Here is a 23,646-nt window from a genome sequence, read left to right as displayed (position 1 = left end):
CAATGGGGGTCAAGTGACTTGCCCAGGGTCACACAGCTGGGAAGTGGCTGAGGCCAGATTTGAACCTAGGACCTCCTGTCTCTAGGCCTGGCTCTCAATCCACTGAGCTACCCAGCTGCCCCCTTCATGTGATTTTTGATAGTTTTGATTTCTTCATCTGAAAAGGCCTATTCATGTCCCTTGACCATTTCTCAACTGGGGAATGGCTTGATTTCTTGTAAATTTGACTTAGTTCCTTATAAATTTGAGAAATTAGACCTTTGTCAGAAGTTTTTGTTATAAATTTTTCCCCAGTTTGTTGCTTCCCTTCTAATTTTGGTTGCATTATTTTTGTTTTTATAAAATCCTGTTGTGTAATTTCTACACACCAGAATGCAAATGAAATCTCCAAGCCATAAAGAATTAAGTTTATTGTAAGAGTCAATCTCACAATAAAACTGGATTTCTGGTCAAGACCAAAAAAAAAACACCCATTGTTAGAGGACTTCTTTTATACCCCCCAAATATCACAACTTATGAAATATACAAGACAGTAATAAAAATAAAGAGGTGTGGATTGGTTGAAGTAATCAGGAAATACTTCAAATTGGTAGAAGTCATTTGGTAATGACTTGAAAGTCACTTGATAGACAAAGGGGAATGGGGAAAGCCTGAACCCTACTTTCTAAGTCTGATGATATCAAGGATGATGTATTAAGATGACCAGGGTAAGGAGGAGCTGCCAGACCCCAAAGCAGGGCAAAAGACTGATGATGGATAGGCTTCTAACTGAGGCAAAAGCCTCTGTGCTAAAGAAGACTCTGCCACAAGTTCAAGACCATGATTTCTGAGGGTGAATGATATACCAATTTTGAGGCTAACGCCCCAAACTGAGACCTATGCTAACAATGATTAACTATATTCAAGCAGTTATCTTACTCTAGAACTTATACTAAAATAATCACAAAAGGTGTACTAAAAGCATCATTTATGCTAACATTAGTTACCTATCTTACAATTTTGATTAACTCAAAACTATTGTTAACATTAAAATCTAATCTTCATAAAAAGGGGTAGGAGATTTTTCACTCACAACCTTTTTAATTTAATATAATAAAAAGTATTCATTTTATATCTTGTAATGTTCTCTATCTCTTGCTTGTCCTGAAATTCCTTTCTCATAGATCTGATAGGTATACTTATGTTCACCTAATTTATTTATGAGTTCACTATTTATATTTAAGTCATTTATCTAGTTTTAATTTATCTTGGTAGAGAGTGTGAGATGTTGATCTAACCCTAATTTTTCCCTTACTCTTTTCCAATTTTCCCAGTAGTTTTTTTCAAATAGTAGGCCTCCATCCCAAAAGCTGGGATCTTTGGATTTATCAAACACTATATTGCTGAGGTCATTTACCCTAAGTCTATTCCATTGATCCACCATTCTGTCTCTTAGCCAGTAATATATTGCTTTGATGACTGCTGCTTTATAGTACAGTTTAAGATTTGGTACTGCTAGGCACCCATCCTTCACATTTTTCTTATTAGTTCCCATGATATTCTTCATCTTTTGTCCTTCTAGATTAACTTTTTAATATTTTTTTCTAATTATTTAAAATTTTTTTGATAGTTTGATGCATATGGCATTGAACAAGTAAATTAACTTAGGTAGGATTGTCATTTTTATTATATTATCTCATCCTACCTATGAGCAATTAATGTTATTCCAATTGTTTTAATTGTGTGAAAAGTATTTTGTAGTTGTGTTCATATAATTCCCAAGTTTATGTTGGCAAACAGATTCCAGGATATATTATATTGTCTAGATTGATTTTAAATGGAGTTTCTCTTTCTAACTCTTGCTGCTGAGTTTTATTGGAAATATATAGAATTTCTGATGATTTATGTGGGTTTATTTTGTACTTTGCAACTTTGCTAAAGTTGTTAATTATATCCAGTAGCTTTTTAGTTGATTCTCTAGGATTCTTTAAGTATACCATCAGATCATCTACAAAGAGTGATAGTTGCCTATTTTGATCCCTTCAATTTCTTTTTCTTCTCTAATTGCTACTGTTAGCATTTCTAGTACAATATTAAATACTAGAGGTAATAATGGGCATACTTGCTTCACTTCTGATCTTATTGGGAAGGTTTCTAACTTGTCCCCATTGCAGATGATACTTGCTGATGGTTTCAAATAAATAATACTTACTATTTTGAGGAAAGTTCCTTTTATTCCTATACTTTCTAGTGTTCTCTTTTTTTGTGGTTATTATTATTTTATTTTTTTTTATGGTTTCTCTCTGTCATTTTTTTCCCCATTTGAATTAGTTTATTTAGTCAATTTAGAACATTATTCCTTGGTTACAATAACCACATTATTTCCCTCCCTCCCCTCCACCTACCCTTCCCACAGCCAATGCACAATTTCATTGGATATTACTTGTGTCCTTGATCAGAACCTATTTCCGTGTTGTTAATGTTTGCACTAGGATGTTCATTTAGAGTCTACATCCCCAACCATATCCCTTCAACCCATGTATTCAAGCAGTTGTTTTTCTTCAGTGTTTCCTCTGAATGTGGATAGTGGTTTTTCTCGTAGATTCCTCCAAGTTGTTCAGATCACTGCATTGCCACTAATGGAGAAGTCCATTACATTCAATTGTACCACAGTGTATCAGTCTCTGTGTACAATGTTCTCCTGGCTCTGCTCCTTTCACTCTGCATCACTTCCTGGAGCTTGTTCCAGTCCCCATGGAATTCCTCCACTTTATTATTCCTTTTGGCACAATAGTATTCCATCACCAACATATACCACAATTTGTTCAGCCATTCCCCAATTGAAGGGCATCCCTTCATTTTCTAATTTTTTGCCCCCACAAAGAGCGCAGCTATGAATATTTTTGTACATGTCTTTTTCCTTATTATCTCTATGGGGTACAAACCCAGCAGTGCTATGGCTGGATCAAAGGGCAGAGAGTCTTTTAGCACCCTTTGGGCATAGTTTCAAATTGCCCTCCAGAATGGTTGGATCATTTCACAACTCCACCAGCAATGCATTAATATCCCAACTTTGCCAGACCCTCTCCAGCATTCATTACTTTCCTTTGCTGTCATGTTAGTCAATCTGTTAGGTATGAGTTTCTAGTGTTTTCAATAGGAATGGATGTTGTATTTTGTCAAAGATTTTTTTGCATCTATTGAGATAGTCGTGATTTCTATTAGTTTGGTTGTTGATATAGAGGTGGTTTTCCTAATATTGAAGCATCCTTACATTCCTGGTATAAATCCCACTTGGTCATAGTGAATAACCCCTGTGATAACTTGCTATAGTCTTTTTGCTAGTATTTTATTTAATATTTTTTCATCTATGTTCATTAATGAGATTTCTCTATAGTTTTCTTTCTCTGTTTTTGGTCTTTCTGGCTTGGGAATCAGTATCTTATTTGTATCATAAAAAGAATTTGGTAAGACTCCTTTTTTGCTTATTTTGTCAAATAGTTTGTAGAGTGTTGGGATTAATTGTTCTTTAAATGTTTGGTAGAATTCACTTGTGAATCCATCTGGCCCTGGAGAATTTTTCTTAGGGAGTTCTTTGATGTCTTGTTCAATTTCTTTTTTCCGAGATGGGATTATTTAAGTATTCTATTTTTAATTTTGTTAATATGGACAATTTATATTTTTAAAAATATTTGTCCATTTCACCTAGATTGTCATATTGTTATATAACTGGGCAAAATAGCACTTAATGATTGCTTTAATTTCCTCTTCATTAGAGTTGAGATCACCCTTTTCATTCATGATACTGTTAATTTGATTCTCTCCTTTTTAAAAAATTTGACTAACCAATACTTTATCTTTTTTTCCCCCAAAATATCAGCTCTTAGGCTTATTAGCTCAATAGTTTCTTTACTCTCAATTTTATTAATTTCTCTTTTGATTTTTAGGATTTCCAATTTGGTCTTTATCTAAGGTTTTTTAATTTGTTCTTTTTCTAGTTTTGTTTATTTTTAGTTGCATTCACAATTCGTTGATTTCCTCTTTCTCTTTTATATAGGCACTCAGGGATATAAAGGGCTCAGGGATTTTCCCCTGAGTACTGCTTTGGCTGTATCCCATAAATTTTTCTATGTTTTCTCCTCATTGTCGTGATCTTCAATGAAATCAACAAGTATTTCTATGATTTATTCTTTAACCCATCAGTTTTGGAAAAATCAGATTAATTTCCAAATAATTTTTAATTTGCCTCTCCATGAACACTTACTAATTATAATTTTCATCACATTAGGATCTGAAAAAGTTGTTTATTATTTCTGCTTTTCTGCATTTGTTTGTGATGTTTTTATGCCCTAATACATGGTTAGTCTTTGTGTATGTACCATGTGCTGATGAGAAGAAGATATATTCCTTTTTATCCCTATTCACTTTTCTCCAGATATATCTATTAACTCTAATTTTTCTAAAATTTCATTCACTTCTCTTACTTCTTTCTTATTTCTTTTTTGGTTCACTTTATCTAAATATGATAGGGTAAGGTTGAGGTCTTCCATTAGTATAGGTTTACAACTCATCTCTTGCTATATTGCAGTTCACTTATCACAGCTTCACTGTATTGCAGGTTTATATATATAATTCTGTATTGTGAAGTTTTCACTATATCACAGGATTTTGTGGATGAATACTGTACTGTACAGAATGGAAATGCAATAAACCACTACTGCTTGCATAAGTTGCCAATATGAGATTGTACATAGCATACTATTGGCTAATGGAATGAAATCAACCACAGCACTGTGTTTTGTATCCTGGCTGCTGGTTGGCTTAGTGACTATAGCATCAGTCTGTTTGCTCTCCTACAACTTCACAGATTTTCATCTGTGAAATCATGGGGGTCTCTGGAATGTAATTCCTGTGATAGGTCCAAGGGATCACTGTATTATCTATTTGTCCCTTAAGTTCCAATAGTTTCTCTTTTAAAGATCTGGATGCTATACCATTTGGTGCATATATGTTGAGTACTGACATTTCTTCATTGTCTATATTGACTTTATCAGGATGTAATTACCTTCCTTATTTCTTTTGATCACATCTCTTTTTGAATGATTGCTACTCCTGCCTTCTTTTTCTACTGATGCCCAATAAATTCTGCTCCACTCTCTTATCTTTACCCTGTGTGTTGTTATGATGGGATTTTGGGTGAGGAAAGAACAAGAGGGAACATATAAATAAATTCAAATTTATTGGTTGGGAAGGGTAGGAAGGAACAAGGGTTTAGGAGTAAACTATACTTATACTTATCTTAAAAGCTAATATCTATAACCTATCTAAACTATCTTATGAAGCTAAGTATTAACTTTCCAATATCCAAGTCTCACACCAGGAATCCAATCAAATGGGCCAGGATCTTCAGTTGATTGTTATCCAAGCAGGTCCAGAGATCTTCTTACTGATACTGCCAACAGCCAAATCCAAAAACCTTTTTCCTCTGTTGGTCTCAGGAGAAAATCTCTTCTAAGCCTTGAACTCAGGTCCTTCCAGGAGAGAAGTCAGTTGTGTATAGAATCTTTCTTCAGATCTCTAGCCTTAGGCTCCAATGTGACCCTTAGTCACATGCTCCTGTCAATCACTCTGAGGTTTGCATCGCTCAGTTTTTGCAAACCTTTCATCCTTTATCACAATGTCCACCTGCCTCATGCCTCATGTGTGTTTCTTGTAAGCAACATACGGTCAGATTTTGGTTTTAAATCCACTCTGCTATCTTCTTCTGTCTTGTGGATGAGTTTGTCCCATTCACATTCACAGTTATGATTTCCATCTGTGTATTCTCCATCATTTTGATTTCCTCTTTTAACTTTGCCTTTTATTCTTTTACTCTTTCACTCTACACCAATTTTTTGCTTTTAATCCATCCTCCTTTCCCCCTCCCTTATTTTATTTCCTTTCCCAAAATCTCCCTTCTAATTTCCCTCCTACTTCTCTTTAGGGTCTTTTAATCCCCCCCCAAACTTTTACCTCCCTTTTATTCCTACCCTCACCACCCCTCCCTTCCTTATTCCCCTTCTACTTCTTTGTAGGGTAAGATAGGATTCTATACCCCAATAAATCTGGTTGTTCTTCCTTCTCTGAACCAATTCCAATAAGAGTAAGGTTTAAGTATTATCTGTCACCACCCTCATCATTCCCTTCTTTTAATAATATTCTTCCCCCCTCCACATGTCTCTTTATGTGGTGTAATTTACCTCATTTTACCTCTTTCTTTGCATTTCTCTTAGTACCATCCTCTTTTCCCCCCTAAATTTAATTCTACACATCATCCTAAACAGCTTAATGTCTAACCCTCTGCCTATGTATCCTATCAACCATGATAATGAAAACAATTTTCAAGTGTTATAGATATCATTTTTCTATATAGAAATATAACCAATTTGACCTTATTGAAACCCTTAAATTCTCTTTCTTATTTACCTTTTTATGGTGTCTTGAATTTAGCATTTGGACAACAAATATTTCTCCTTTTTTTCTGTTTAATTCTGAGCTATTCCTCAGGAAGCTTAGAAATCTATTTTATTAAGTGACCATACTTTACCTGAAAGTATATAGTCAGTTTTGATGGGTAGGTGATTCTTTGTTGTAGACCTAGTTCTCTTGCCTTCTGGAATATCATATTCTAAGACTTGCAGACCTTCAGTGTGGAAGCTGCCAGATCCTATGTAATCCTGACTGAGGTTCCATGATATCTGAATTATTTCTTTCTGGCCAATTGCAGTATTTTCTCCTTGATCTAGAAGCTCTTGAACTTGACTATAATATCACTGGGAGTTATTAATGCAGAGGGTAATCTGCAGAGTCTTTCAATGTCTATTTTGCCCTCTTGTTCAAGAATCTCTGGGCAGTTTTCTTGGATAATTTCTTATAATATGACAGCTAGGATTTTTTTTTTCGTTGTGACTTTCAGGTATTCCAATAATTCGCATATTGTCTCTCCTATATCTATTTTGCAGATCAGTTGTTTTTACAAGGAGAAATTTCATATTTTCATTTATTTTTTTCACTTTTGGTTTTGTTTTATTATTTCTTGATGTCTTGTGAAATCATTAGCTTTTACTTGCCCAATTCCACTCTTTAAAGACTGATTTTCATTCATAATCTTTTGATTCTCCTTTTCAATTTGGTGTATTCTACTTTTAATGACACTCTTTCTGTCACTGAACTTCTTTGCCTATTCTTCCAGCAGTTCATTTTCTGGTTTTAAATATGCTTATTACTTTATTTGATTTCTGTGTCACTATTTCCATTTGGTCAATTTTGCCTTTTAAGGTGTCATTTTCTGTTTGCATTACTTTCATTTCTTTTCCCCAATTTTCTTCCATCTGTCTTACTTGGTTCTTGAACTCCTTTTTTAGTTCCTCCAGAGTTTGTGATCAGTTTCCATGGGGGGAGGGGGATTCCATGTGTTTGCTTGTTTCTCCCCCTCTCCTGAAGCTCCTGTTTTTTTTTGTTTGTTTTCCATAGAAATTTTCCAGGGTCAAGAGCTTTTTTTGCTGCTGTTTACTCATTTTCCTGTTTGAGGACTGGGCATTCTGCAAGTTGCTGGTCTTTTCTATCTTAGCTTCTGGCTCCCAGGGCTTTGCCTTGGAGCTATCTTCATTTCCCTGTCAGAGGCCTAGGGAGTGAGCCCAGGACTAAGGAGTTCTGATCCTAACCTCCAGTGCCTGGAATTTCCAGGGTTAGGTATGCTTCACAGTGTTTTACTCTGAGGCTGTCTTCCCTGCCCCACTGTTTCCCCTGGACTGCTGGTGCTGCCTCCTCAGACTGCCACTAAGCCTCAAATCTCACTGCCAGGGCCTAGAGACTCCAGGGGTAGGTCTGAAATGCTTATTCGCTAGTGTAGTTCACCTTCTAGAATTTGGAGGTTGCCCTGGTCCTGACTCTGTGTCTGGTGAGGTGGGTGGGGAGGAGGGAGGGAGGGTAGTGTAAGATTTAAATTAATATCCAATAACTCCAAGTATTATCTTTTATAAGGTTTATTAATAATCACTTGAAGTAGAAAAAATGAGCTAAAAGAAATAGAAGTACAAACCTAATTATCTAACAAAAAATAAACCCATGTGTGTAGATTCTCCTGCCTGGCCAAAAAGCCCACTTCAACAGCTGTGATTACAGGAAGAGATAGCAAGATGGGGCTACACTAAACTTACACCCTCCCTACATTAGCACATAAAGTGAGAAGGAACATAGAACTATGCTAGGAGAGAGAGTTTCTGGGGAGCAGATGCTAATTCTACAATCCCCCCCCTTTGATTCCAATGGAAAACAAGCATGTAGAAATCTCCCAGATTTACATGCCTAGTTTCCCCATGGAATCAGTGCATATAACCAATTTATATCTCTAAAGATCTTTAACTAGAGGTACATACAATATTGTGCTTTTTAAGGGGGAAATTACAATAATTTGGGGATAAGAGGGAAATAAAAGAGAAAGAGAACAAAACTAATAATAGTTAGACTCATTGACAAAAAACCAATTAGGAGGAAGTCCCCTTTGGCATAAAAGTGTACATTTAAAATAAATACATTCAATCCCCCCACAGTTCAATCCACTATACCCCAAAGTTCATTCTGAATCTGCTGGTACAGTGTGTTGTTTCTGCAAGCATATTTATGGCACCTTCTCCGAACAGTTCACTTTCTTGATTTGGGAGATAGCAATTTTCTTGTCCTAAAACTACTCTCAAACAAGAAAAATGTTTATAAATCTAGAATTTTATGGCAATTATACAATCTCCTTGAGGAGGGTTTTGCCCAACACATGGATCATCCTGGGATACATGACTGAGTTATGAAGTATGTGAATCAATTGTTAAAAGGAATTAAAAAAATTTTAAAAATAGAAGAAAAGAAAAAAAATAAAAATTAAATAGTATATAAAAATTCTGAGTAAGCAAGAATAAGCCTATAACAGTTCCTAGAATCAGGATCCAAAAAAGTGATATATGTCCCACAAGCCTGTAGGACCAATGCAGCAGTATGCACATACCCAATCAGCATCCAAGGCTACTGTAAAAATAAATTGGCAAGTTATAAAATAAAATATTTAGATGGAAAAACCATTCCAATATAGGTTCAAAACTTTTCAAAACTGTTTAACTTAGCAATCAGGTTCAAATTGTTCAGATACTTTTGGATACTTTTGATAAAGGTAATCAAAAGTATCCTCAGTGATTAAGTGAAGCTCAAATGTGAACTTCCCTTCAGGACCAGGCACAAGGACACTAAAAGACTCTTATTATAAATATAAAATGTTTATTGAAATATATAAGGATAAATTAAGGGTTTCTAATTCTAAGGGATTCTAAATCCACCCAAATAAACTCCCAGGTTCTGCAAGGAACCATTTCTCCTGTGTTTCACAGGCTACACTAATCCTCTCTGATCTGACTAACCCAAATTTGTACTATCTAAATAAAACTACTGCTAGTATCCTTATAAATCTTAACTTTGCCTTCAAGTTATAAAATAGCAAAGGCTAACTGGTTGAGTCTCAATAAGAATCCAGTTAGGACTCTGAGCCTTAACAGACTCAGAGTCCAAACCAAAGACCAGGTTTTTCTTTGGTCTTCTCAGAGTTAAACAATCTATAAAACCACAATAGATATTCAACAGTGTTTCCCAAGTTGGAAAAGGAAAACACTGAGCTCCTTCAGATCTTTCCCTCAGACAGAGAGAAGATGTTACCTCCTCCAGCCCTGAGAGTCTCTGAGAGTGTGTCTCTGCCAACTGTCAGAGAGCAACTCCCAACTTCCAGAGAGAGTAATTTGCATATAAAAATGGTTATAATTGTCAACAAATGAAATTAACATGCTCTCTCAGCTCTGCTTCAATCTCCAGTTTTTTCCTCAAGCCAGCCACTTTACTTCTTATCCCTAAACTAATAAAACAATATTTATTTTCTAATATCATCCTTACCCTACAGAAAATTGCCACACTATGAAAGACAGGAAAGGAACTAGATTTTTGGAGCAAATGGAAAATAGTATTCCCTGGTCTGATTTTGCCTTAGCTCTCAGTGATAGGAGAGCCAAAATGACAACTAAACCCGGGTACTTTGTCTGAATCTAGCACAAGGAAATCCTGTGTCTGACATTGTCAAATAGCCACTTCCTTGAACCCCAAAACAAGTCCTATGTCTTGGTGCAGCTTCTTATCAATCCCACTGGGATTAGTTGGTCTCTTTGACCTTGAGCTTCTTGGCACTATATAATGGCTCTTTTGTGATTCCTTCTCTTGGAATCAGACAGAATCTGTGTCTGATTAGTCAAAGTCCCGTAATATTTCACAATCAGTGGCAGGTCTAAAGCTTTTGATTATGCATTAATATTAGGGCTAATGGATATTGTAAACTTATATTAGTGCAAAGTCAAAAAACCATTTATACTAGTAGCATGTAGTTCAAGTACAAAAAATGAGAGAAAAAAGAAAATTCAAATACTCTATTGCACATGCAAGGAAAAACAATAATAAAAAATTTTAATCAAAAATATATAGTTAACAATCAATGACACACTATATTTGCCAAGGAGAGGCACAAAGCAAAGGGTTCTCACCTAAAAATGAGACCCATTTCCTTTTTAACTTGGCCATAATTCACAGTGTGAGTGCAAATGATTTTCACCAAGTAACAGCTTTATAAAACAGTAGTACATCAGCTAATGCACATTCAAAGAAGTACCAAAATCCCCCAAATCAAAAGATCCCATTTAATGACAATAGCAAACAAACCCACTTTCATTAGAACTCATATGAGTCTCTATAGCCACTGAAGCTCATGGATACTTGTCACAAGTTCTCCAGATCTAGCCAATCTTTCATCCTTGGCTGAGATATTTTTAACAAAATTTATTACTACTATCATTCCAAAATTTGGCAGGAGAGCCCTGAAAAACCTCTGTACTGTTGATAAAACCTTTTGGGTCTAAAATGTCACTAAGAATCTAGATCATTCTGGTGGAAAGGTAACTTTCTGTAACAGCCATAAAAGGCACGTATTTATATGTCACATCCATTACATTTTTATAAATGTGGAGGTGGGAAATAAAATAGTGCTATTCCACTTCACTTCAACTACTAAACAGATCCTTACCTCTTGTTACAAACAACTTAAAGGCAGGCAAATGATCAGTCAGAGGTAGTGGTGCTACTACTAGATACCTGAAAATCACTTCTGAAAACCCCTTAAAATCAATTTAAATTTTCAGCTCATTAAATTTTCCAAAGTTTGTATACAGGTTGTAAACCAGTTTGATGGAGTACATTCATCATCTATGTGGCAATTAGCAAAGGCAAAAAGGAACAAAAGGCCACTTAGGCAAATGTGACCTCAATGGATCTGGTGATAAACCCAGCATTCATAAGGACCTGTGGTTTTGTCCCAGAAAAGGGTTTATCCAACTAGGCTATGGGCTTTTACAATTGCATTTTCTCCAGTTCAGTCATAGGGCACTACAAATAAAGACAGTGCAACAGCACATATAGATAATGGTCAAAACACAGTAGCCAAAAATGACATAGTGTAACAGAAGATATTAGATTAGATTAATATGTGAACTTAATAAACAAAAGTAAATCTTAAAGCAAATAATCAGAAAATACAATAAATGTGATAGGATACAGGCCTTGAATTCAAGAGTCCTTTTCTCCAATATAGCTGCATTATAGAGACTTCTTCACTATTTGGAGGGAAACAAACTGAAACAGTTAACATTGATAAAACATTGGAGTGTGAAAAGCTTAAAAAATTACCTCCAGATACTTTAAGGTTCCTTCCCCTCCTGAGTGTCATAATTCATCTAGATTCCTTTGGTCATACTTCTGGGGTTCCCCATACCTGCACTGGGAATAGTGTGAATGAATCCTATATTGGATGTGTTGCAGAGGCTGGCCATGCTTAGATAATAAGGAGAATGAATCTCCCTTCTGAATTTTGAAATCACTCAAGTGCTTCTCAATGTTGTCTATTTGAGTCTGTAGTCTAATCAAAATGACCTTGTATTGATTTTTTTTTTTTGAGGAGAAAATATGCTATAAAAAAGAATCCTCCCAGGAACAGTGCTAAATAAAACCATTCTGAAGTGTTGAACAGATTGAACTTAGTAAAATTCTCTGGGAATAAAAGCTTTTTCAAACTGAGGGAAAACTGTTCCCTCAATGGCAGCGTGATTTTAAATACCATTCTTAGAAATGCCCCTCTTAGCAAGTTTAAAAAATGGAGGGTGGCTGAAAGGCTTTAGCTAAAAGAAAAGGCAAAAGCTTTCTCCCTACCCTCACAACCCAAAGTGTTGTAAACCTCAAAATTCCTTAGACTTATAAATGTTGGAAATTTCACCATTGGGATGTTTCATACTTGGAAAATTTCTTACTGATAGTCTATTGGAATGGGAACCCCATTGGCATGGGAGGTTCCTTCTCTTCCCTTCTTAAGATTACTTTAGGACAGAAACCTTTTGCTGAACAATGGAAAGGACTTTGACCTATGCTTAAGCATAGAACAGGAATTTCTTTTAGTCATGATTGATTTTAGAATTGATACAATGGAGATACTTGGAATCAATCTCCACCCTATTCAGTCCTAACAGGATTGAGTAAGGGCTACAGCCTAGATCAAAATTTAATTATTCCAATCTCTACCCTACTCAGGTTAACAGGATTTAGAAAGGGCTGTAGCAAAGGATCAAAGATTTAATTATTTGAAAATATGACCTTCAACAGACATGTGCAAAGCCTCTGGGCGGTCCTGGGTTAAGCTAGAGCCTCCATTGGCACAGGGAAATTGATGGACAGTGATTGGTAGATGTGAGAACTGAGGGGAGGCAACTTGGATGGTTTCCTGAAAGATCAGGGGGGTCTGAAGACTCGGGGTGGTTGAGGAGTTGACGGGAGTGGTTGCGGTGTGCTCTGAGAAGCTTGCTCTGAAGGAAGCTGAAGGTGGGGGCCTCTGAGACTGTTTCTCCATTTTAGTCACGTGAGTGATAGGGACTGATCTCTTTTCTTTGCCTCAGCTATCTAAGGGCTTGGGCCTTTTGGCCCAGCCTAAACAGAAGGGGTATTTAAGCCCTATTCCCTTCTCTCCCTTTTTCTCTCTCTCTCTCTCTAATTCCTTTCTTACTCCTATTGTAATTAAACTCCATAAAAGATTTACTGCTGACTTGAGTTTTCATTTAGGAATTACATAGCTGAATTCCTTGGCGACCTTAAATTAATATATATCAGTCTTTTAAAGTGATTCCCTTGTAACAGTGTGGAAGTCCCCCGGGTTAGTTTAAAATTCATTTGGGAGCTGAATCGGGTGAGAGTAAGTGGGGGTAGGCAGTGTGGAAAGGGCCCAGGATCTCCTGCTTGCCGCACATCCATGCTACACTGCTAGACTGCTGCTATTCTAAATAGTTGTTTCAGCTCCAAGCTACCCCTAAATTTCTCTGATGAAGGTCTAATTTATCAAATTTATAGAGAACTTAGTCAAATTTCTACTAATACAAGTCATTCTCCAATTGGCAAATGGTCAAGGGATATGAAAAAGCAATTTTCAAATGATGAAATCAAAGCTATCAATAATCATATAAAAATGTTCTAAATCACTCTTGATTAGAGAAATGCAAATTAAAACAACTCTGAGGTACCACCTCTTACCGATCAAATTGACCAATGTGGCAGTAAAGGAAAGTGGTAAATGTTGGAAGGGATGTGGCAAAATTGAGACACTAATGCATTGTTGGTGGAGTTATGAATTGATCTAAGGATTCTGGAGGATAATTTGGAACTATGCCCAAAGGGCTACAAAACTATGTATCCCTTTGATCCTGTAACCCCACTACTGAGTCTATATTCCAAAGAGATCATAATAAAGGAGAAAGGTCTTACTCATACAAAAATATTTATAGCAGCTCTTTTAGTAGTGGCAACAAATTGGAAATTGAGGGGATTTCCATCAATTGGGGAATGGTTAAATGAATTGTGGTATATGCTGGTAATGGAATACCATTGTGCTTTAAGAAATTATAAGCAGACTGATTTCAGAAAAAAGCTGGAAAGATTTACATAAATTGATGCAAGCAGAAACAGGAGATCATTGTGCACAGTAACAGAAATACTGTACAATGAACAGCTGTGAAATACTAACTCTCAGGAATACGATGGATGATCCAGGACAATTATGAAGGACTTTTGACAAAGAAGGCTATCCCCACCTTGAGAGAAAGAACTGCTGAAGTTGGATGCAGATCAGAACATACTATTTTCACACTAGTTTATTTATGGTTTTATTTTGGGGTTTGGGTTTTATATGAATATTTTCTTATAACAATGACCAACATGGAAGTGTGTGTTGCATGATACTACATGTATAACCCAGATCAAATTGTTTGCCATCTCTGAGAAGGGAGACAGAAGGGAGGGAGAAAGATAATTTTGATCTTATAATTTCAGAAAATGTATGTTGAAAATTGTTATTACATATAATTGGGAAAAATAAAATATTTTGAATGGAAGCTTAAACTATGATTATTAAAAACACTCCACTGAGGAGAAAGATATAGTTCTCCCTCTGGGGACTCAATTTGTGAATGAAAGTGAGAAACGGGATAAGAAACCTCAGAGTATGGACGGATTATAAGAGTATAGACACATTTTAGGACTTCTTTTAACACACATCTAAAGTCTCTCTGTCTATCCTATAATTTCTATGATTATGTTACCTGGTAAGGAGACAGAATGAAGGGTGCTAGAGAACAAGTTCTCCTTTCTCCCCCATTAGAATGTGAGTTCCTTAAGGGTAAAGACTATTTTTTGCCTCTTTTTGTATCTCAAGCACTCAGTACAGTACTTGATACATAGTGTGCAAGGTCTGAATTTACAAGTTGGATCCATTTCTTTGAAGAAAGCTTTATATTGTTGAATGTTTATGTAGTGGTATTTGTATTACTTTACCCATTATACACAATTATGAATATTTGTTGAACACCCTTACAATACTACCCCATTACCTTATTTACTTATCCTATTTCACTCTGCAATAATGGGTCTCATTCTGTCATGTTTCAGTGACATTTATGGGATAAAATTTGCTTGTATTCATTTGTGTGTTCCAATCTCTATGGCTTCATTAAATGCAATCTGCTTAATCAGTTTGCTCCGGATCTGAAACTGCTCATCCCATCCCTATAACCTCTTCAAATATTGACAAAAAAGGCTCCAGGTTCTATTCAAGTGACTGCAGCTTTAATAAAGTCAGTATCAGAAAGGGGAACTCTCTTCTTTCACCTTCTAAAAATCGTGCACTGTATTCTAAATACATTATCACCTGTGATGGCAGCATCCTAAGACTCTGCCCCCCAAAAGCTAGGCTCGTTTTTCCTTTAAAAAATATTGAAATCATCCTCAGGATTTAATTGACTCGTGGAACTACAGGCTTTGGACATTGGCACAGCTTCCTGATGCCCTAAGTACAAGGGCATGGTAATGACTTGGTTCCCCCCTCAGGCTCCAATCCTAGACCATTGTGGGCAATATTGAGTTAGGAAATCCGCATCCACTTGAACCAATGCAAAATGCTTGCTGAATATCCTTCCTTTGCTCTGAATAGCCTTTCCCTGCTATCACTAAGTAAAAAGAGTCAGGTTTGCTGCAAGTGTCTCATTTCATTCCAGTCTCATACCTGAGCTTCTAGACCAGTCTAAATCAAAGTTGGCCTGTTCTATTGCCTTTTCATTTCTGTTCCCTGAAGCACAATGAATTTCAGGATATAAACTAAACAAAGTTTGAACAGAATGTCAGTGGGCAGGCAACTATCTGTTATATAGAGGAGCAGATAAGGTCATCAATAAAGAAGGAGTAGATGGGGCAGCTGGGTGGCTCAGTGGATTGAAAGCCAGGCCTAGAGATGGGAAGTTCTGGGTTCAAATATGACCTCAGACACTTCCCAGGTGTGTGACCCTGGGCAAGTCACTTGACCCCATTGCCTAGTCCTTACCACTCTTCTGCCTTGGAGCCAATACACAGTATTGACTCCAAGATGGAAGGTAAAGATTTAAAAAAATTTTTTTAATTAAAAAAAAAAAGAAAGGGGGGGGGCAGGATAGAACCTTGGGAGACATCCACAAACCCTTCTAGCTCTAACATTCTATGATTCTATGACATAGATCAATGTATACAAGAGGAACTGGTTAGGGACTTGAGTTGAGTCTTGAAGGATGGATAGGATAGGAATAGGTAGAGATATGTGGGTTGGGCTGAGAGACTGGAGTGACTGCAGAAATGTTCAAGGTGTTCCCTGGAGGATAGTGATTGGAACAGTATTTTTCAAAAGTAATGGGAAATAGGTTTGTATAGGTGGGACAAGATAATGAAGGCCCTTGAAAACCGGACTAGAGAGAAGGTAATAAAGAATCAATGTTTTGTTTTTTAAAAGATGAGATAAAATAAAAGTAGTGTTTTGGAAAGATTAATTTGAAAGTCATGCATAATTTGGCTAACTTGATTTGGATTTCATATTTCGGAGGGTACAGTGAACCATTTCGATGCTTCATCTCCAATGAGCTAATGCATCATCTGGCATCATAAAAATGGTCCAGTCTTTTCAAGAAAGATATTGTTTCTCTAGAAATAAAATGTCATGAGTAATTTTTTGTTTTTATAAGTTTCTTAAAGGAGGAATTAGTGTCTAGAGTTTTTGCTTCCTAACCTCATTCTGTTGAAAAAAGAAACCAACCATTGTTAGGGGCTCACAATAATATATTTATATTTTGTCTATCTTGTTGGAAGGTCAAAATTCTTTAAATTTATTTTTTAGTTTCTCTTCAATCATTTCTTGACACAGTTTGAAAAATGGTATCTCTAAGAATAAGTAAAAGAACTAAGATTTTGGCTAATTGTTTTCTAATTTTTTTTATTGTAGTATTTCTCATGAAGCTATTCTTTAGGACTCAGAATCACAAATTTATGTGAGATATTTATATATGAAGGAAACTTGGGGGCCATCTACTCCAAATTCCTCATTTTGCAGGTGGGGAAACAAAAGTTAAGTGACTTGCCCAAGGAATTGTGAGTGACATAATAAAGAAATTTCAGAAATATAAAAAGTATCATACAGCAAAAGATTCTGCCATTTTTACTCCTCTTCTGACTTTTTCCAATAAATTATCTATGGATATTTGTCAAGTTTACAGGGACCACCTGGTTGGGGATCATGAGGGGTAAGAATGCAGATGAACTTGGGAGAGCTGGGCAGTGACTTAGTTTATTGATATCAGGTACACAATTTATAGGGAAAATGATGTAGGCTAAGAAACTAGCTAAGCCTTTTGCAGGAACAATGATTGGCAATGATTTATAAGGTGGAAAAAAATGGATTTAGATCACCTTAGAGGTTCTAAGCAGTGTTTTCTATAGGATAATGAATCATAGGTAACATATCAATGTATGACCCAGTTCTGTATGGAATACTGTATGTTCTTTTCACAGAACTCCTGGATTATTATTTTCTTGGCTGAACATACAGTGTTTGGGGAGGGGGAGAGTTTGCTTTTCTCATTCTGAGGAGCAGACTCTGTGCTCTGTGATTTCTAGCTAATGGCTATGATTTTATTGGGACCTGCTCTCACTCCTGGTGGTTACATTTGCCCCTTTTTAAAATTTAAATTCAACAAATGAAGGTAAGTAAGGTTTGTATGGATTGTATAAGGCTAGAAAGCTAATAATAAAATAATAATCAATAGTTTGCATAATATTGGGATTAGTGATTCTTTGAATGTTTGATAGAATGCATCTGTGAATCCATCTGGACCTGCGGATTTTTTCTTAGGGAGTTGTTTGATGGCTTATTCAATTTCTTTTTCTGATATGGGGTTGTTTAGGTAATTTATTTATTCATCTTTTAGTCTAGGCAATTTATATTTTTGTAAGTATTCATCCATATCACCTAGATTGTCATATTTTTTGCCATATAATTGGGCATAGTAGTTTTTAATGATTGCCTTAATTTTGTCTTCATTAGAGGTGAGGTCTCCCTTTTCATCTTGGATACTGTCAATTTGTTTTTTTCTTTCCTTTTTTAAATTAGACTGACTAGTACTTTGTCTATTTTGTTTTTTCAAAGTACCAGCTTCTTGTCTTATTTAGTAAATCAACATTCTTTGACTTTCAATTTTATTGATTTCTCCTTTGATTTTTAGGATCTCTAATTTAGTCTTCATCTGAGGATTTCTAATTTGTTCACTTTCTAGTTTTTTAATTTGCATGCCCAATTCATTGACCTCTGCCCTTCTTAATTTGTTAATTTGTTACTCAAGGATATAAATTTCCCCCTGAGTACTGCTTTGGCTGCATCCCATAGGTTTTGAAAGGATGTCTCACCATTGTCATTTTCTTCAATGAAGTTATTAATTGTTTCTACGATTTGTTCTTTAACTAGCCAGTTTTGGAGAATCATATTGTTTAATTTCCAATTAATTTTTTATTTACATATTCATGTACCCTTACTAATTATTATTTTCATTGCATTGTGGTCTAAGAAGGTTGTGTTTATTATTTCTGCCCTTTTCCACTTGTTTGCAATGTTTTTATGCCCTAATACATGGTCAATTTTGGTGAATGTACCATGTGCTACTGAAAAGAAGGTGTATTCCTTTTTGTCACTATTAATCTTTCTCCACATGTCTACTATCTCTAATTTTTCTAAGATTTCATTCACTTCTCTTACCTCTTTCTTATTTATTTTTTTGGTTTGATTTATCTTGTTCAGATAGAGGAAGGTTCAGGTCTCCCACTAGTATAGTTTTTCTATTTCATCCTTGAGCTCCACTAGTTTCTCCTTTAGAAATTTGGATGCTATGCCATTTGGTGCATACATGTTGAGTACTGATATTTCCTCATTGTCTATACTGCCTTTTATCAGTATGTAATTACCTTCCCTATCTTTTTTAACTAGATTTATTTTTACTTTGGCTTTGTCAGATGTCATGATTGCGACTCCTGCCTTCTTTTTATCAGTTGATGCCCAATAGATTTGGCTCCATCCTCTTACTTTTACCCTATGTATATGTGTGTTTCTTGCAGACAGCATATGGTAGGGTTTGGGATTCTAATCCACTCTGCTATTCGCTTGCATTTTATGGGTGAGTTCATTTCATTCACATTCAGAGTTATGATTAATAGCTGCGTATTTTCCAACATTTTGATTTCTACTACTGGTCCTGCCTTTTCTTCTTTCACTATTTCCTTCTACACCAATGTTTGTTTTTAATCAGTCCCCCTAGTTCCCACCCTTATTTTACTTCCCCTTCTACCCCTTCCCTTCTTGTTCCCCCCTTATTTTCCCTGTAGTCTTCCTAAAATTACCCTCACCCTCTCCCTCCCTTGTACTGCTTCCCTCCTCACCAGTCCATTTGTTACCCTTCTACTCCCCTATAGGGCACAAATCTATCCTCTGCCCCAATGGATTGGATTGTTCTTCCCTCTTTGGGTAAAGTTCAAAGCACTTAAGAGTTGAATATTTCCTATCTCTGACCTCTTTACCCTTCCAGTGTATTGATGTTCTTCCCCCTCCTGCCATGAGCTTCTTTGTGACATATAAATTTACCCCCATTTGTTTCTTTTCCCATTTCTTTTAGTATTAACCTCTTTTTTTCCTCTTGTATATATATATATGTATATATATATATATATACACACACATTTTTGTATGCATATATATATATACCTATTTATGCCTTGTCCTTTCATCCTATACAGTTTGTCACTGTTCTCTCTAAGTGTAATTCTTCTAGCTACCCAGGTGATAACAACAGTTTTTTAGAGTTGCCAATGACTTTTCTTACAGGGATACATATCATTTTTATCTTATTGAGTCTCTTAAAAATTTTTTTTGTGTTGTTTTGTTTTGTTTTTCTTTTTTCCCTCTTTTTTATTTACCTTTTGACGATTCTCTGGAGTTCTGTGCTTGGACATCAAATTTTCTGTTCAGGCCTGGTCTTTTCTTTGCAAATTCTTGGAATTCTTCTATTTTGTTGAATGACCATACTTTCCCCTGTAAGAATATAGTCAGTTTTGCTGGGTAGTTGATTCTTGGTTGTAGACCTAGTTCCCTTGTTTTCTGGAATATCATATTCCATGCCTTTCAATCCTTCAGGGTGGATGCAGCCAGATCCTGTGTTACCCTCACTGTGGTTCTGTGGTATCTGAATGACTTCTTCTTGGCAGCTTGTAATATCTTTTCTTTAGTCTGATAGATCTTGAATTTGGCTATAACATTCCTGGGTGTTGTCAGTTGGGGATTAAGTACAGGAGGTGATCTGTGGATTCTTTCAATCTCCACTTTTCCCTCTTGTTCTAGGATATCAGGGCAGTTTTCCTGAACAATTTCCTGTAGTATTATGTCCAGGTTTTTTCTTTTGTCATGGTCTTCTGGTAGACCAATGATTCTTAAATTGTCTCTCCTTGAACAATTTTCTAAATCCTCTGTTTTGTGAATGAGATGCTTCATATTTTCCTCAATTTTTTCATTCTTTTGGTTTTGTTTTAAAGTGTCCTGCTGCCTTGGGAGGTCACTTGATTCCAGTTGTTGTATTCTGGTTCTTAAAGATTGGATTTCATCCCTGGCTTTTTGGTCATCCTTTCCCTTCTGGTCTAATTTTCTTTAGAGGTCATCTCTCATCCTCTTTACCTCGTCTTTCATCTCCTTTGTCTCATCTTTCATCTCCTTTGCCTCATTTTCCAGCTGGTTGATTTTGGCTTTCAAGACACTATCTTTTTGTTTTAGTTCAAGTGCCTCTGTTTCCAGATGACTTATCTTAGTTTTTAAGTTCTTTTCCCAATTGTCTTTATCCTCTCTTAATTGTGTTTTGAATTCTTCCACAGCCTGTATCCAATTCGCTGGGATTTCTGATTTATTGTTTGCTGATCTCTCCTCCTCTGTTCCATTCGCTGTATAGAAGCTGTCTATTGCAATTTCTTTGTTCTTTTTCTGTTGTTTGCTCATATTCACCCCTTCTTTGCTCCCTGTATTTGTCTATGCTCTTGCACCTCTCATTTTTTTGGCTTTGGGGGCTTCTATCAGTCTCCCCTCTTGAAGCTTTGACAGAAGATCTCTTGGTGTAGTCTCTGGGGGAGGTTGTTGGGGGTTTGAGCTTCCCTGACCTCTGGAGGCTTTTGATTGAATTAAGGTCCAGCAGTTAATTAGGAGTGGTGTGGAGCCTGGGCTTCCCTGAGTTCTGGAGGCTTTTGATGGGATTAAGTTCAGCTTGGTTGGGCTGGGTGTGGTCTGAGTCCAAAACCTCCTGGAAGGCTGGAGCAAATATGGAGGATCTCCACAGCTCTGGCCAGGTTGCCAGCTCTGTGCTCCCTCTCTAGTTTCTTCCCTGCCTACTGTGTTCGATGCTCTGAACTTGGCACAGCCCTACCCACAAAGTACACCTCCAGACCAGCACTTTTGCCCGCCCAGAAGTTCCCACTGCCACTGGGGGCTCAGCGCTCTAGGTGGGGGGGAGGGGTCCACGAACCTTCCTTCTGCCTTCCCCTTAAACCCGAGTGTTCTTGGATTCTGGCTTTTCAGGGGGCATACCTTTTGAGTTGAGTCCAGCAGGACAGTTCCTTGGCTCTGTCTTGTTGTTGGGTTTGATTTTCAGTCCTCTAGGAGCATTCAGTTTGTTATCGGTAAGGAAGGGTATTCAGAGGTCTGAACTTCTGCTCCTTCTAGGGCGCCATCTTGACTCCACCCTCCATAAATTACATTTTTCAAGGTAGCTGAACCACAACAATATTAATAATTGGACTGGGGTCAATAATTAAGATTGATCAGGATTGGAGGACAATTTGGGAGGCTTGCCACTTCCAGGGATTGTTCTGCCATGTGAAGTATTCTTTTGGCTTGTCGCTAAATCATGGGCTTCAGTACTGGGGTCTTGGAGTAGTCATCTGGGTTGTTTCATATTCAGCTGTTTCTGAGAAGTAATGTAGGTGTTCATTTCCTGTGTAAATAAAAGCAAAATCTGGACCTTCATATAATTCGGGGGGGGGGTTGGTTGGTTTTTGTTTGTTTTTGTAAATAGGTTATTAGAATTCATGTTCAGTGATTATACAATTGAATTAATTTACAAAAAGATTCATTTTAACTTCAACTGAAACAAAAACTTGGGGTGGAGGACAGTCTCTTAAATAAGATGTGGAACACATTTGGTTGCTAAGCACACTAAAATTTCTGGGGCTTCAATGCTTATTTCACTTTGCTTTGATTATAACAATTTGCTTTGAAAGGAAAAGGCAGGGAAAGGATTGAACACTGTTTGACTTCAGAGAAGAGTCAGGATTATTAGTTGGTCATGTCTTTCCCTTTGAATGGTGGATACAGTTCAATGATCTATCAGACAACTATCTTTAAATTCAAATTTCAAATTCAAAATTCAAAAATTCAAATTCAAAATTCAAAACCAATATGAATTGCCATTCCAAAAGCTTTCACTTCAATAGCAAATCTCAGCAATTGTATCTTGGAACTGAGAAGTTGCCATGATTTACATATACAATGAAAAGTTTTGATTTTACAAGTCATGATAACCAATTTTTCTTTCCAATAATTTTCTAGTTTTTTCTAAGTTTCAATACTCACTAACAATGCTTAAACTACAATACAAATCATATGTCATTGCAAGTAAACATGATCAATTTCTAACAGTTTGCTTCTACACATAGTTTATTAAACACATATTTTCAGTTTTTATAGAATAACGTACAATGTTTTGGTAACACTCAATATATAACAATTTTGTCAAAAATCAAATATTTTTGTACTTGTACAATTTGCAAGTTTTAACCTTGATATTAAGCTACTCTCAATGGGTATTGATTTAAAACTTTAGAACTTTCAAATGGATACCCCAAAATATTTTTACATAATTGATTCAATTTCACCAATTATATTCTGATGTAACATTTGTTGTATGTATTTTGCACTAGATTTTTACAGTATGTCTGACACACAATTTGTGAATTTTAAAAGTCTCCATCTTGGTCTAGCACCCAAAAATTGTGCACACCCACACTACACGGGCATGTGCTAGTCAATGACAAATCAGAAATAACTAACTGCCCACCTGGGCTGTCCTAAGCCAAGCTAGAGCCAACCATTGGATTTTGTGAGACACAGGAAGTGAGGTAGGGAACAGCCTCTGGAATTCGCGCACTTCCTGTGGGGAGAGGGAGACGCGAGTTGGTGTTAGGAAGAGTTGGTGTTAGGAAGAGTTGGTGTTAGGAGCTTGGAGAGGGAGGACGCCCGCAGACAGCTTTCCTTCAGATTGGTCACGTGAGTTAAGGACTGACTCTTTCCACCTGGGTCTTTGGGCCTAAAACTCCCTCTGCCTTGGTCAGAGGTTGAGTAGCCCCTTTCCCTTTTTCTCTTCTCTCCTTCTCTCCCTCTCCTTTCCCTACTCCCAGTGTGATTAAACCTCCATAAACTTCATTCTGACTTGAGTGTTTCATTTTTAGGAATTTCATAAGTAAATTCCTTGGCGGCCATTGTTTAATATTACATAAATCCTGTAGCCACATTCTTAACCATTACAATATTATAACCTCTCCCATCTCCCCTAAATTTCCACCATTACAAATTACCCATTGACAACTTGT

The 23,646-nt window shown here is 36.4% G+C and overlaps 1 protein-coding gene across 1 annotated transcript in view; it reads left to right on the top strand.

Moving 5' to 3' along the window:
• Positions 1-16,201: 16,201 nt before the first annotated feature.
• Positions 16,202-23,646, top strand: part of PLBD1 (phospholipase B domain containing 1) — a 102,482-nt gene continuing 95,037 nt past the window's right edge. Inside the window, exon 1 of the mRNA XM_001370735.5 lies at positions 16,202-16,405. The gene's annotated coding sequence lies outside the window, so the exon portion shown is untranslated. The remainder of the gene's footprint in view (positions 16,406-23,646) is intronic.

This window comes from Monodelphis domestica, chromosome 5, assembly GCF_027887165.1.
Source record: "Monodelphis domestica isolate mMonDom1 chromosome 5, mMonDom1.pri, whole genome shotgun sequence".
Lineage (NCBI taxonomy): Eukaryota > Metazoa > Chordata > Mammalia > Didelphimorphia > Didelphidae > Monodelphis > Monodelphis domestica.
The sequence above is the reverse complement of the archived record's forward strand: the minus strand, read 5'-3'. Positions and strand labels throughout refer to the sequence as shown.